The sequence below is a fragment of the Lissotriton helveticus genome, chromosome 8 (genome assembly GCF_964261635.1).
Source record: "Lissotriton helveticus chromosome 8, aLisHel1.1, whole genome shotgun sequence".
Classification (NCBI taxonomy): Eukaryota; Metazoa; Chordata; class Amphibia; order Caudata; family Salamandridae; genus Lissotriton; species Lissotriton helveticus.
Genome location: NC_136069.1, coordinates 1258395050 through 1258409905, shown reverse-complemented (window position 1 = coordinate 1258409905; position 14856 = coordinate 1258395050).

Sequence of the window (14856 nt, the reverse complement as noted above, 5' to 3'; positions counted from 1 at the left end):
AATTGTGTTTTCTTCTCTCTCTTTTACATATGGATTATGTTTATTGCCATTATAATATTGATTATTGTTTTATCCTAGCCCATATGACCAATTGATTTTTTTATCGGATCATACACAGTTCCTATGTCCGTTTGGGTTACCCCATTGGTTCATAATGAAAAGGTGCTCAAGTTGTTGGGAAACTAACTTTTGGGTACCTGCACTGCTATGAAAGAGCGCATACTGACATCACACTGCTAACACCAAACAGAAGTCTTTGCCAGCAACTACAGCACTATTTTGCCAGGCAGTGTGTTAGCCTAATTTGATATATTGGGCAATGGTCAAACATCATCATCCAAGAATGTGAAACTAAACAGACACACCCAGTGCTTCTTCCTCTTCCTCACTATACCTGAATACAAGCAACAGGTGCAGATGCCCTCAGGCAATAACTTAGGCTACCCACTTTTCGCATATCACTGCACCTGGCTAAATGTGGTGACATACTGGTGGTAATACTTGGACTGATATGGTATGCCACTGGTTAAATCACCCTGAAGAAGGTTGAATACCGAAACGCGTTGGTGATACTGGCTGTCTGATACTAGTGCTTTTTTGTACAGTATTTGTTAACCATTTAATGTTTACATATTGGACAAACTCATCTTTAAAAAGCATTATATTCAATTTGTTCATTTTTTTTGAGTGGCTGTATTGACTTATGAATTAATTTGTATTAGTTCAGAAAGAGATTGGATTCGATTAATATTTATCTGATCATGATTTGATAAAGAAAAAAGTTTTTAATATACTGTTTTATCACTTTTTGTAAACTGTGTAAGAAGAAAGAGAAAAAAGAAAAATATACAAATATATATCATCAACTTTGAAAAAAGAAAAAATATATAAGATAAAATAAAGATATATTTTTGATAATAAACATGTGTGTTGCATATCAAAGTTAGCAATATTGCTGTGATACAATTGTAGCATAAAATTAATAGTAGCACCGTAACCCAGTGCTTGTTCTCCTTTTCCCATATTGCTATTTCCCTGTCATGGGTTTTATCCAAATTTGACTAGGGGCCCCTATTTTTCCCAGATTATTTATCTCATAGCCTGTCTATGAGGGGTTTTCTCATATATCAGTTTTTCTAATTTTACAATTTTTTGTTGTTATTTGGCCATTAGTAGGTCTCCATGTCATGGGTATAGCTGTCTGGCCGTTTCATGGTACTTTCTCTCTCTGCTGATTGTTTGTTTGTTTGTTTTCACAGTGGTGGTATTTCTTGTCAATATACTGGTCCCTTGCATTGACCAGGTAATTCTGATATATCTTGTTTAAAGAAGAGAGAAATATTAATTTGTCCAGTCCTTGAGGTAAGATGTCCAATTTACCCACATTCGGGTTTTCAGATGAGCAATTTGCCCATATGGTAGGTAGCTCTGTAGGTTTTTCTAACCAAGCACAGTTATCTACGGATATGAATGAAGATGCAATTGCTCTTTTGGCATTGAAGAAAAAAATGAAAAGAATAGAGCTCCATGGAAAATTCATTTTGGACTATTTAAAGGCGGGGGTAATCCCACAGGGGGTCAGGGTCAGAAACATCCCAGGACTATTTACACAGATCAAAGCATTTCTAGAGCGTTGGGCAATGATTTCCAACAGGTGCTCACGCGATTACATGATGCTTATAGTCAAAACATCAAAGGAGGTTCTTGACCAACTAGCTATAGAAATTAATGAGTTGGAGAATAAAATTCAATCATCCAGGATTTTTGAAGAAGCAAAAAAGAAACTAGAAGAGGTAGAGAAAGACCTTAATTCATATACTGACTATTTGAACAAACGCAAATTAGACAAATTCAATAAGGACGTAAAGTTTTTTTCTAAAGAGTTGACATATCCTTATTTATTGGACCAATATTATAGTCAGCAAGATACTCAATATGATCAATTCTCTAACAGGTCATATCAAGCGAGGAAATTCAACAATTTCTCGGATTCTTCCTATTTGGAGGAGAGAGCCAGTATGGGGCAAATAATTACCCTGCGGGTAGATATGGTAGTAATAGATCCAGAGGACAACCTCCTTTTTTAGGGAGGCGCTTGAATCGCAGGCCAAATTGGAGATCACAATTCCAACCACGATTATCATTGAAACAACCTCTGGATTTCAATCAATTTCAACCCAACCCGCACATGAGCTACGATCGCTACCTAGAGACAAGGAACAACAGGTACTGAAGGGAGTAAACACCATGCCCATTTTTAATTTAAGTAGTTCGGGGCTTACCCCTAATGTGGTTTCTTTGTTATCAAAAGGACTTACCTTCGCACCACATTCAGGATTAAACAAGTTCGAATTATTTAGGGACTTAAATATGTTTCTTAGGAAAATAAGATTGCGCATCTTCTTTTCTAATCAGCACCAATCACAGGACACCAACAACAAATCAGGTTTAGCTTTAAAGTCAACATTTACCCCTAACATTGATCAGCTACCGCCTGAGGTTGCTGTTTTTGAAAAGGTCTTATATAATAAGTTTATTCAGTTGACAAAACATGTCCCAAAAACACCGTTTAATCTGAACCAAAGTGAATACAAAGCTCTCACTGAACTAAAATCAAATTCAGATAAAATAATCAAGACGTGTGACAAAGGGGGAGGTATCGTGATCTATGACGCCTGAACTTACATCACAAAAATGGAAGAGATGTTACAAGGTGCGAGATTTTATGCTCCTGTAGATAGAGATCCTACTAAACAGATAGCAATGAAGATTCGGAAACTGTCGCACTTAGCACTTCAAAAAGGAGAGATTTGTGATAAAGAATATCAGTATGTAAATGTAGAGACACCGAGGATGGCCAGCATATATGGCATACCTAAAATACACAAGAGTGAAGACAACCCACCTCTTAGACCGATAGTCACTACTATTGGTTCGGTCACAGAACCGCTAGCGAAATATGTGGATGCCTTACTGTGCCCATATGTAGCCGCCACCCCTGCTTTTGTTCAAGATACTCGCCATATTATCAATTTAGTAGAACATGTCCAGTTTTTCCCAGATAGTCATTATTTAGTGACGATGGACATTGAGGCTTTATACAGCAACATTCAATAGAAGGTGCCTTGGAGGCAGTTTTATGGTTCATACGCACCTATCATGTAGAATGCCCTACCATCTTCTTGTTGGATTGCCTCAAAATCGTATTAACTGATAATGTCTTTGAATTTAATAAAATACTGTATAAGCAACAACAAGGTGTCAGCATGGGGGCATCTTGCGCGCCCACCATAGCAAATATTTACATGACCTTCTTTGAAAGCAAGTTTGTTTTCAATGAAATCGCACCTTTTTATGAATCAGTGACCAAATGGTCAAGATTCATCGACGACATTTTCTTTATTTGGATTGACAACAGAGATAATTTATTGCAATTTCTTGAATGGATAAATCTAACTGACAAGAATATACACTTTACCCACACTATCAGTCAAGTACAGGTAGAATACTTGGATATACTGATCAAATGCACAAGCGGTCTCCTTTCAGTTGACCTATTCGTCAAACCCACTGCGAGGAATACGTTATTGCACTACGATAGCTTCCACCCGGAGGTAAAAAAGGAACAGCATACCTTTCGGGGAATTTTTGCGACTGCGGCGCAATTGCACTGATATCAATGACTATGATATCAGGTCAGCGGATATGAAATGTAAGTTCCTGGCCAGGGGCTACCCACATAAGATTGTACGGGACTCTTACAAGAGAGCCCGGTTCTTTGATAGGCAACACTTATTGGAACATATTAAAACCAAGGAGACTAATGTCAGACCTATATTTATTGCTCGCCATTCTATGGTGAATGAAAGAGTAAAGCAGGCAGTGTTTTCAAGTTGGCATATTCTTAATGTGGGCACTCAAAACATCCCTAAACCCATGTTTGCCTACAAACGTAAGAAAAATTTGAAAGATCTCGTGGTACGTTCCAGCGTGAACACTAAATGTCATCCTAAGCAATTAAGTATTACCGGCCTCACGGCAATAACAGGTAACTTTAAGTGTACCAAATGTAAGTTGTGCGAAACGGCGATACAAGCACCAACATTTACCTTCAATACTCACACAATTGTACCTACTGAACTCAACAATTGCAGAACATCCAGCGTGGTATACTTATTAATTTGCCCCTGCAATTTGGGTTATGTAGGGGAGACTAACGGAACACAGATCTGCAGTAAGAACAAATAAAACATCTGCACCATTAGTAAATCATTATATGACAAAGGGCCATACCCCAGATGACATACGCTGGTATATTTTAGAACATATACATGCTAAGGCAGGCAAATCTCAGGAGGCCACTCGCAAAATGAGGGAGGTGTATTGGATTTTTCTTTGCAGGAGAGCTTCCATGGGCGCATTTGAATTATTTTTCTGTATCTATTGTGATTGCTGACTAGCAAGCCCCATGTGCTGGTACAGCAATTACTTTAGTACAATTATTATCCTGATAGAGACACTAGTATCCTGCACTCTTTGCTTTGAGGGATCGAAATGCAAAATTTTCTGCATTATATTATGCTTTACTCTTTGTTTTGAGCATATTAAAATTAATATTCCATCATGCCGCGTATTGAACTGCGGCTATCTAATTAGGTCAAGTGACTTGTTTGACGTTATTAAGTTTTTGATTTACCTCTTTACGGCATTATGCACTTGGTATCAATTATTTTTATTTAGGTTTCCTTAGGCCCTTCAAGTGCAAGTAGCTAGTGCACATTTACAGTTGGGGCTTTTGCGAGTTAGAAACTCTAATCTTGCAATTGTTTTATTGACTGTAAGATGGCCACCACGGGTTTATTTCTAGTCCGTTTTTTCTATTTAGATATATTATTCATGTATATATCGCTGTTGTTGGTGAAGTGCTTCATGCATCTATGATGCAATTGTTATACGGAGGGAAATTACCTGCTTTTCTATTTGCAGATTGTCTGGCGTGTGCGTCCAATTTTGCTCTTGATACTTCACGCTTACACCTCGCCTATGCCTACACTATATCATGGCGCTCATGACTCTATGGCGCGTGATACACGCTAAGCGCTTTTTGTTGATGTCAGTAAACACCAGGTGCACCTCCTTGATGCACTAATTATGTGGCGGTCACGATATATATACGGGTTTGCTTTACACTCTCTTGTTCCCTGAACAGCGCGTACAATCCCCGTGCATGTTATTCTCTTAAGAAGATCAGGTTCATTCGAAACTTAGGTAAGAGTTAGTGATTATGGTTGAGCTTGTCTTTTGCTCGTGTATGCCTTTCACATCGAGTCTTTAGGACGCCATTATTTTGTTTATAAGCAATTCTGGGGCTAGTGTGTCACAAGAGCACTTCGTGTGAGGGTTGAATGTATGGCAGCCTTGGTTTATTAAGTTTTGCTTTCATCATCATGCTCGCATGCATAATTTTCATCGAGTTTCCAGGACGCTCTTATCATGTTTAAAAGTCTCTTAGAGGGCATTCGGGCACATGCATCAACGTTTCAAATTGCGATTCCTTATTTGCGATTTTTAAGGAATCGCAAATAAGGAATCGCAATTTGGAATGCATGATTTTTTTCGCAATTTTTTAGCGATTCGGTAAAAATCGCAATTTCTACCGAATCGCATGAATTGTGCGAATTCTTATTTGCGAATTCGCGTTTTGCGAATTCGCATATTGCGAAAATGCACATATGCTGAATCACAATGAGATTACAACCAGGAAGGCAGGAGAGTAATTGCACCCAGCTGCTCCCAGGTTTGAAGTGGAGGTTTGGCAGTTGGAAGTTGGAGCTCTCCCTGGAGGACCTGCAGCACTGTGTGTGTCTGGAGTTTTTGGAGAAATGGCTAATGAAAATGCAGAAGCAGAAATCCAAGCCAGGAAAAGAAAAATTAAATTCAGTGACCAGGAGCTGGAAATACTTATTGAGGAGGTCACTGTGAGGCAGGACCAACTTTTTGGTAAACAATCTTTGAAGGTGCCTGAAGCAGTGAAAAGGAATCTCTGGCTTGCTATCCAAGCAAAGGTGAATGCTGTGGGTGTTGCACATCGTGATATAAACAACTTACAGAAACGCTGGTATGACCTGCGCAGTCGTGCCAAGGAAAGAATTGCAACCAGGATGAAGGCTGCCAAAAAGACTGGTGGAGGAACCCCCAGGGATAGGCCCAATACCCTCCTTGAAGACATGGTGGAAGGAACACTTTTAACTGAAGCTGTTGTTGGAGTAATTGACATCGATACCTCAGAGCTTGTTGGACCTTCTGAAGGTAAGATTTTTTGAAAATGTTTTTTAAAATGTGCAAAGTGATACAAAGAGGCCTTAAAATGTTAATGTTGCTGCTTAATTTGCAATCCCCTCTTGTAGTAGTTCTTTTACATTTTAAAAATCTGTAAATTAATCATTTTAAGTCATAAAGCAGTGCATCATGGGAGTTGTTGTCTTTTTTTTATAAATGCTATATGCAAATGATATGCAAAGTTAAAAATAATGAATAAAAGAATTTTAGGAGTCCAAAGTAGCCATGCAACAATTGATTTTAATATGAAAAGCAATTTTGAAAAAAATATCAAAAAGTGCAAATTAAAAGTAACACTCTGTTTGCACTATTTCAATCATAGATACACAACAAGAAATTAATGAGAATGAATTGACAGAGTTTAATACTCAAGATGGACAAGACACAGATGAGTCAAATGCTGCAACTTCATCATCCTTAATTTTGGAAAGAAGGCAAAGACACAGAGCGAGCCAACTGCAGCAGTCTGATAGTGAGGAAACTCAAAATGTTAATGTCCCAGAACTGCAGACTGTTGAAACACCAGCAACCTTTAACCCAATGCAGAGCAGGCGTAGTAGACTTCAAGAGTTTTATAGGCGCAGGTCACATGCGTCACAAAGTGGAAGAGCTGTAGAGGAGAGCAGCACCGGCAGTGTTGTTGAGGATAAAATTCATAAAGTTCAGCGCCTACAAGGCAAAGATATTAGAGTAATGAAGGGAAAACTTGGTCACATCGGCAAAGAGATTGGTGCAATGCACAACAGTATCAAATACATGACAAATGTTATTGATAAAGGGCATAGAACAACATCAGATAAGCTACACCGCATTGCAACATCTTTGGAGACACTGTGCACAGTAATACAGACACAGCAAGGGGGAAGTGCTAAGAGGCATCTTAGAGCAATGACCTGCATGCAGGGTCACACCAGGGGAATGTCTCGGCTTTCAAGCACTACTGCTCAACTCTGCAAGCAGACAGTTGCCATGCAACTGGAAATGAAACAAATTTGTGGAGAGATTGCCAGGGGAATGGGGACACTCCATAATCTTGTAGAAAGAATACAAAGTGATGCTTCACCTGCAAACCAGCCACAAATTGGGGGTAGTGACGTTGGCAGAAATGTCAGTGGCATACTTGACCCAGTGTTACCTGCGGCACGCCGTAGCAACAGGCAAAAATACATTTCAAGCTACATGCCCAGTACAGGAAAAGCATTAGGGGTGCGTGGGCGTAAAAAATAGTATGCTACCTTTCAAGTTACATATTTGTCAAAAAGCTGACCATCTGATTTAAAAAGCATTGCTTTCTGTTTCCAGGTAAAGGCAAAGTAATTTACTGTTTGATCTAAAAGCATTAACATTTTAAGAGAAAACTGCATATACTTTAATTTCTGTGCAATAAACAGTTTACAGTCAAGCACCTGAATGTCTTGTGTGGTTCTTACCTTTTTTTAAAGTAATGTTGTGTTATCTCTGCCCTTCTCCTTCTACCCTCTGCTGCTTCCGGTCCATGTAATCTTGCATGGGGTTGATGAGGCTGATTATCATTTTGAGGTAGTACATCATCCAAATCCAGTTCTATGCCTCTCCTGGTGGCTAAGTTGTGCAACATTGCACATGCAGCAACTATTTTACAGCAAATTTCAGGACGATATTGTAATGCTCCACCAGTTTTATGTAGTATGCGAGATCGAGATTTCAGCACGCCAAAGGTTCTCTCTATCACATTGCGCGTTGATATGTGAGCATGGTTGTACTGCTACTCTTTTCCGGTTGCTGGATTAAGATAGGGTGTTAATATGTATGACCTCACTGCATAGGCAATGTCACCTAAGAAGTAATAACAGATACAATGCATGAGTAACATGTGTCTAGAAGGCACAGGGATATGTGAAAATTAAGAAATGTATAATTACCAAGCAAATATCCATCTCCAAAATCACCAGCAAGCAGTCGTGTGTGGATGGCACTGTGTCTAAAAATATAGGAGTCATGGGCACTTCCAGGGTAACTTGCCACTAAGTCTGTGATGATAGTTTTAGAATTGCTAATTGCTTGAAGTTGAGAGAATGGTAACATTTCCTGTTGCAGAAAATTTACTCATTTTCAGAAGGTGGGCAAATGGGAACATGTGTGCCATCTACACAGCCAATCATATGTGGGAAATGTGCCATGTTGTAGAAATCTAACTTGGTTTTTAGCAAATCCTGTTGTGTACTTGGAAATTTAATGTGATGCCTTATCCTTTGCAACATGGCATTCAGAAAAGCATTAAAAAATCTTGAAAGGGAACTCTGGGAGACACCACCAGCAATGGCTATTACACCCTGAAATGACCCAGAGGAAAGGAGGTGTAGTGAACACAATACCTGAACATGGGTTGGTATGGATTGTGTCCTGTGTGTTTCTCTGCAAGATTGGGTCCAATTCAGCAATTAAATCTAAAATTAAATGAGCATTGAGCCTATACTTATCATAGATTTCTGCTTCTGTCTGCCCTAGTAAGGTAATGCGCACTCTGAAAATTCTCTCTTGAATAATCCTTCTCCTCTATCCTGCTGCAGCTCTCAACCTCTGCCTACGTGCCAAAAAAAAGAGTGCTGCCATTGTGAAAAGAAGTTTGATGCTTTCTGGGGCACCTTATATGCACTCTTGATGGATTTCACCTGCATTGTGCAATGTTGAGGAAATTACCACCAGGTTTGACTTCTTCTAATTTTAAGAATTCTTATTTGCAATTTTTTAAGAATTCGCAAATAACGATTTTTCATGCATTCAATTTTTTGGCAAAAAAATGCGAATTGCAAAATTTGCGTTTTTTTTAAGGAATCGCAAAGCATTTTGTGATAGCGATTATACACTTCAAAGATGATGCATCCCAAAGCAATAAATGTCATTCGCAAACGGCCGAATTTTGCGATTCGCACCGTTTGCGAATGCAATTCCCTTTGATGCATGTGGGCAATTGTGTTCTGCGAACATTCCGAGTGAGGAGTGAATGATGGTTAGCCTTGGTAAACACATTTCTGCTTCTATCATTATGAATACATAGCTGGCAGGTTGATTCCTATTAATTTAGCTTTCCTTCGTCATTATTTAGCATTGTGAGTTATTGAGCTCAATTAGTTTTCCCAGTCAGGAACGTATGTTTGAGTGTTTTAAGAAGTTACATTTTCGTTTCAATTTCTTTACATGCACATATGGTTCATGTGTTGTTTTTCATCTTATCTTGGCACAGTTACATAGTAATTGTTGGCAAAAATAGGAAACTTCAGCATCTGATCTAGCTTTATTGCAATTATTTAGCATCTGATCTAGCTTTATTGTATTTGTTCAGTTATGGTGTCTCGGTAAATTCAAGGCACAAATAAAAATCTTATGACCTTTGTTTGTCTATGTCTGGCATTACAGGCTCGAAAAAGAAAGAATCTTTTCCATGAGAAATAGTTTATAAATTTCACCGTGGGCCGTATCAAGGAATTAGTGTATATATAGAATTTCTTTCCCAAAAAAACAGCCAGTGAGACAACGGTTAGCAAATCCAGGATCTCCAACAAGTCTCATGAAAGGTAACAGTTAGCCAGAGCTTACTTTTAATGCTTAAAATGTGTATGTATTCTTTTTTCTGTAGGGCTCTAGGCTAGATTATGTTTCATTGTTTGTCTTGCCTTTGTTGCAGACTCACATCCTGCAACCTCGTCGTTTGGAGACTTAGCAGTAAAGTACACAGTCATTGCATTACGATCACAGGTTAGACTGCTTAATACTCACTCTGCACTAGCCTCCTTCGTGCGTGTATGAAGTCCGCTCTATTTCTATGGTGTGAATTTGCGACCCTTTGCATTTTTAAAACTGTATTTTACTTACCTGCTGTTTCCCTTGCTCTTGACCCCGTTCCGCCGCGGCTGTGTGCCGATCGAGCGGAGGGTCATTCATTGAGCAACACGTCCTTCACTACTTCCTGTCTGCCACGCTGCTGATGCAGGTCAGCGCGCTAGCTCCTCCCTTCCCTTGGGGTATTTAAAATGGTGACCTGGCGGAAGCGCAGCGGACGAGCGCAGCGGGCGCGCCGACTTCGCGCCGAAGTTGCGCCAAAGTTAAGCCCGTCTGCGCCCGTCCGCGGCCGATCGCGCCCAGCGGCCTCCCACTATGCTCATCATATCACCTATTCCTCCAAGGATCTCATCACTCTCCAACACTCCAGTCCACTCCAACCCTGTGCTAGTGGCGCTGCCCGGGATTGTGGCATCTTGAGTTCCCTGGGATCCTGTCCAGGCACACAAGATTTGTTGCCCCCCACTAGCTGTAGTGATCCTTCCGCTATCTCACCAGCTGCCAGGTAATCAATACCGTACTCCCTGGAAATAGTCTATCTTAACACTCGCTCGCTGGTGAAGCATCAGCTTGAAATATTCCAGAGGTTGGATGACAATAACGTAGATATTCTTCTCCTTTCGGAGACCTGGTTAACTGATGACTCTACCCCTGACATTCTCGCTGCTATCCCGACTGGCTATTATATTTTACAGACAAACAGAGCAGCCGGTAGAGCAGGCGGGGGGGGTTGCTGCTATTATCCGCTCCCAATATAAGTTTACCATTTTGGGAACCAGTATCCTTCCTAAAATTGATATTCTTACTTTGAAAATTATTTCTCCTAAGTTTTCTTTCAGTTGTGTCCTTGTCTATAGACCCCCTAACAACATGCCTCTTTTCTCCCAACAGTTTGGTGATATCATCTCCCGGCTAGTTATTAATTCCGCCAAAATCCTCGTCATTGGCGACTTTAACTATTGGCTGTTAGACCCTTGTGAAGGTGGCCTTTCCGAGGACTTGACGGATCTTTTATCTGGCCTGAATTGCAAGCAGCACATCACTGTAGCCACCCACAACAAGGGCCATATCCTCGATCAAGTTTGGACAGCCAATCTTGACATTTCCTCCCCTTTAGTATATCCTTGCTCCTGGTCGGATCACTTTTTTATTTCTTTTTCTGTGAAATTTATCTTACCCTGTCGCCCTTCTCTTACCACTAACTTTACCGCACGTAACTGGAAACGATCCAACATTACAGAATTCCACTCAATCTTAGCCACGTCTGTCCCTAGTGACACGACCTCGACATCTGCCCAGGCTGATGCTCTTGATCAGTGGCTGGGACATTCGAGCGATGTAGTGGCCCCGTTAAGAACAATCAAAAGTAAACGTCCTCACGACGCTCTGCGTTGGTTCACGGATCAGCTGAAACTGGAAAAACGGACTCTCCATCAAGCAGAGCGTCGTTGGAGGTGTAACTATGACCCTCTATTAAGAATTGCTTATGTTGATTTATTAAACCTCTACAAAAAAATCCATTTTACAAGCTAAAACTTCTTATTTTTCGCAGAAAATTCTTAATTCTGCCTTTAAAACTAAAGATATTTTTTCAATTGTAGAGGAGCTCTCTGTCCCAGACCGTGTCACTGCCCAACCTTTACCCACACAGACTCTCTGTGATTCCCTAAATTCTTTCTTTATTGATAAAATTATCACTATTAAAAATAACATCCCCCTTCCTTCCCCATCCACTGTTTTTTCTTTACCCCCTCCGAATCCCTGCTGTCTTAATGCATTCCCTCCTATTTCCCTGACTGAGTTTATCTCTTTACTACATACGGTGGGCTCGGGCTCCCCAAATGACTGCTGTCTCCCTCAAATCCTGAAAGCCGCCTTTTTGGCATGCCCAGATCCTCCCTTGGCACTTCTTAACAGCTCGCTTGCCACAGGCTCTGTCCCTGATGCTTTCAAACAGGCGGTTGTGGTCCCCATACTCAAAAAACCGGGTGCTGATCCTTCTGTCCTGAGCAATTATCGGCCGATCTCCCTTCTCCCCTATCTGGGGAAAATTTTGGAGACCTATGTTACCCGCTGCCTCAGTGCATTCATTGAAGGGTCTTCTTTTTTAGATGACCAGCAAGCCGGTTTTAGACCGGCTCACTCTACTGAAGCTGTCATCGTGGCAGTAATGGATGTACTGAGGCAAGGCGCCGATAAGAACCTGGCTCAGGCTCTTGTTTTATTAGATCTGTCGGCTGCCTTTGACACGGTCGATCATGCTATCTTGATCGACCGTTTCAACAATGTGGGCATCCAGGGCATGGCTCTAACCTGGATTAGGTCTTTCTTGCACGAACGTTCTCAATCAGTTCATTTGTATACCTTTTCAGCCCCTTATTCTGAACTTTCCTGTGGTGTTCCTCAGGGCTCTGCTCTCTCACCTCTTTTATTTAATCTTTACATGCAACCTCTTATTGTTTCTCTCCGTCACACCCCTGTCACTATATTCAATTACGCGGATGATTTACAGTTGATTTTCCCTGTTGATTCATCCCCTTCTTCCTGTGCCAATTTTCAATCCACCATGCTTGCCATCTCTGAGTGGATGCATTTTAGCCAGCTGAAGCTCAATCCTAACAAGACAGAATTAGTACTAACAGGAGGGACGGCCAACCCCTGGAGCCCCAGTTTCTGGCCCTCGGCTCTTGGCCCTCCGCCCTGCCCTGTCAATTCGGTGAAGAGCCTCGGTGTGATTATATCTAGTGATCTATCTATGAGACCTCAAATCAATGCAGTTACATCCTCCTGCTTTTTCCATCTACGCAGGATCTGCAAAATCCGTAGGTTTCTCACGACTGAGGCTCTCATACTTGTCATTATGGCTCTGGTCACCTCCCGTATTGACTACGCTAACTCTCTTTACGTTGGGATTCCTGCTTACCATCTTCATCGGCTTCAGCTGGTACAGAACCAGGCGGCGAGACTGGTCTTTCAGCAGCCCAAATATCAACACGTCTCGCCCCTGCTGAGGAAATTTCACTGGCTTCCAGTGGCCTCCCGCTGCATTTTTAAGCTGGGCTGTACTGCCTTTAAGGCCCTTCTTGCTCCTGCTCCGGCTTTCATTTCCTCCAGCCTCAAGCGTCACATTCCCTCAAGAAACCTTCGTTCCACCACCCACAACCTCCTGACTGTCCCCAGATACAAACGTAAAAAGCATGGTGGCTCGTGCTTCTCGTTTCTTGCCCCTGCAATGTGGAACTCCTTTCCCACCTCACTCCGACTCTGCCCTAACTATTCTTGTTTTCGCAAACTACTTAAAACTCATCTTTTTCAATTAGCTTTTGAGTAATCCTACTGTCTGCCCCCGTTATTGTTTATGAGCGCCATGAAACCATTTGGTGACCGTGCGCGGTAAAAGTAATTTTAACATAACATAACATAGAACTTACATTCAAGCAGATAATTTGATCGTATACAAGCATTAAGGTAACAGCCAGGAGTTGGCTTCTTAGAGGGTCTTTCCTGGGCATGACTCATGGCTTAAAAATGTATCATTCTAATTTATGGCTTTATTGTTTTTTATTAGGACATGTTTTGCAAATATAATTGCATCTTAAGCACATGGGTGTAGAAGCTAGAGCTCGAAATCAACACAATATAGTCTAACCATGACAGTAATTTAGGTAAGTGTTTTCATTGCACATAAACCTTAACAGGTGCGTGACTTAAGTTGAGAATTTACACACAGGATTAGCTTACAATGGAGTTGCTGTTTGTTGTCCCCAGATCTTTACATCCTAATCGTTTGTCCCCTGGACTCATCTAATCTTTGTAAGAAGCACTCCAGATCTGATTGGTAAGCAATACAAAACTGCAGAGTATTACTAACTCAGGTAGTCCCTTTAAAATAGTTACGCCCATTAACCACATCTCCCATTAGAGATTATAGGCATTTTCAGTCAGATATGCATTTATCGGCCCTCATCTAGGTTCATTCTCTTCTTCCTTTCACGATTAAAGATAGCCTTTACCATATATTCAAGTTTGACAGGATTGTTTAACTTCAGTTCTGGTCTAGATATGGACACTCACCAACATGTCCTCTTCAATTTAATATGCATTCAGAGAAAAATAGCATTACAATTCTGGTTATATTAGTTTAGCAGACCAACTTTTTGCGGAAGAGGGTGGGTGTTTTGCGATGGCCAGATTTTGTTGTAGCTAAAGAGAGCAGAGACCTTATTCATTGTGGGGTGGTGGGGTGTGACACATTGGTTCATGTTTTATTAGTAAGTGCGTTTACAGTTGTATCACAGACATATGCTTATTATTTTTTGTCTCTTTTTCCGTTTTGTAGTATGCCACTGGTTAAATCACCCTGAAGAAGGTTGAATACCGAACCGCGTTGGTGATACTGGCTGTCTGATACTAGTTCTTTTTTGTACAGTATTTGTTAACCTTTAATGTTTACATATTGGACAAACTCATCTTTAAAAAGCATTATATTCAATTTGTTCATTTTTATTTTTTTGAGTGGGCTTATTGACTTAGGAATTAATTTGTATTAGTTCAGAAAGAGATTGGATTGGATTCTTATTTATCTGATCATGATTTGATAAAGAAAAAAGTTTTTAATATACTGTTTTATCACTTTTTGTAAACTGTGTAAGAAAAAAGAGAAAAAAAGAAAAATACACAAATATATATCATCAACTT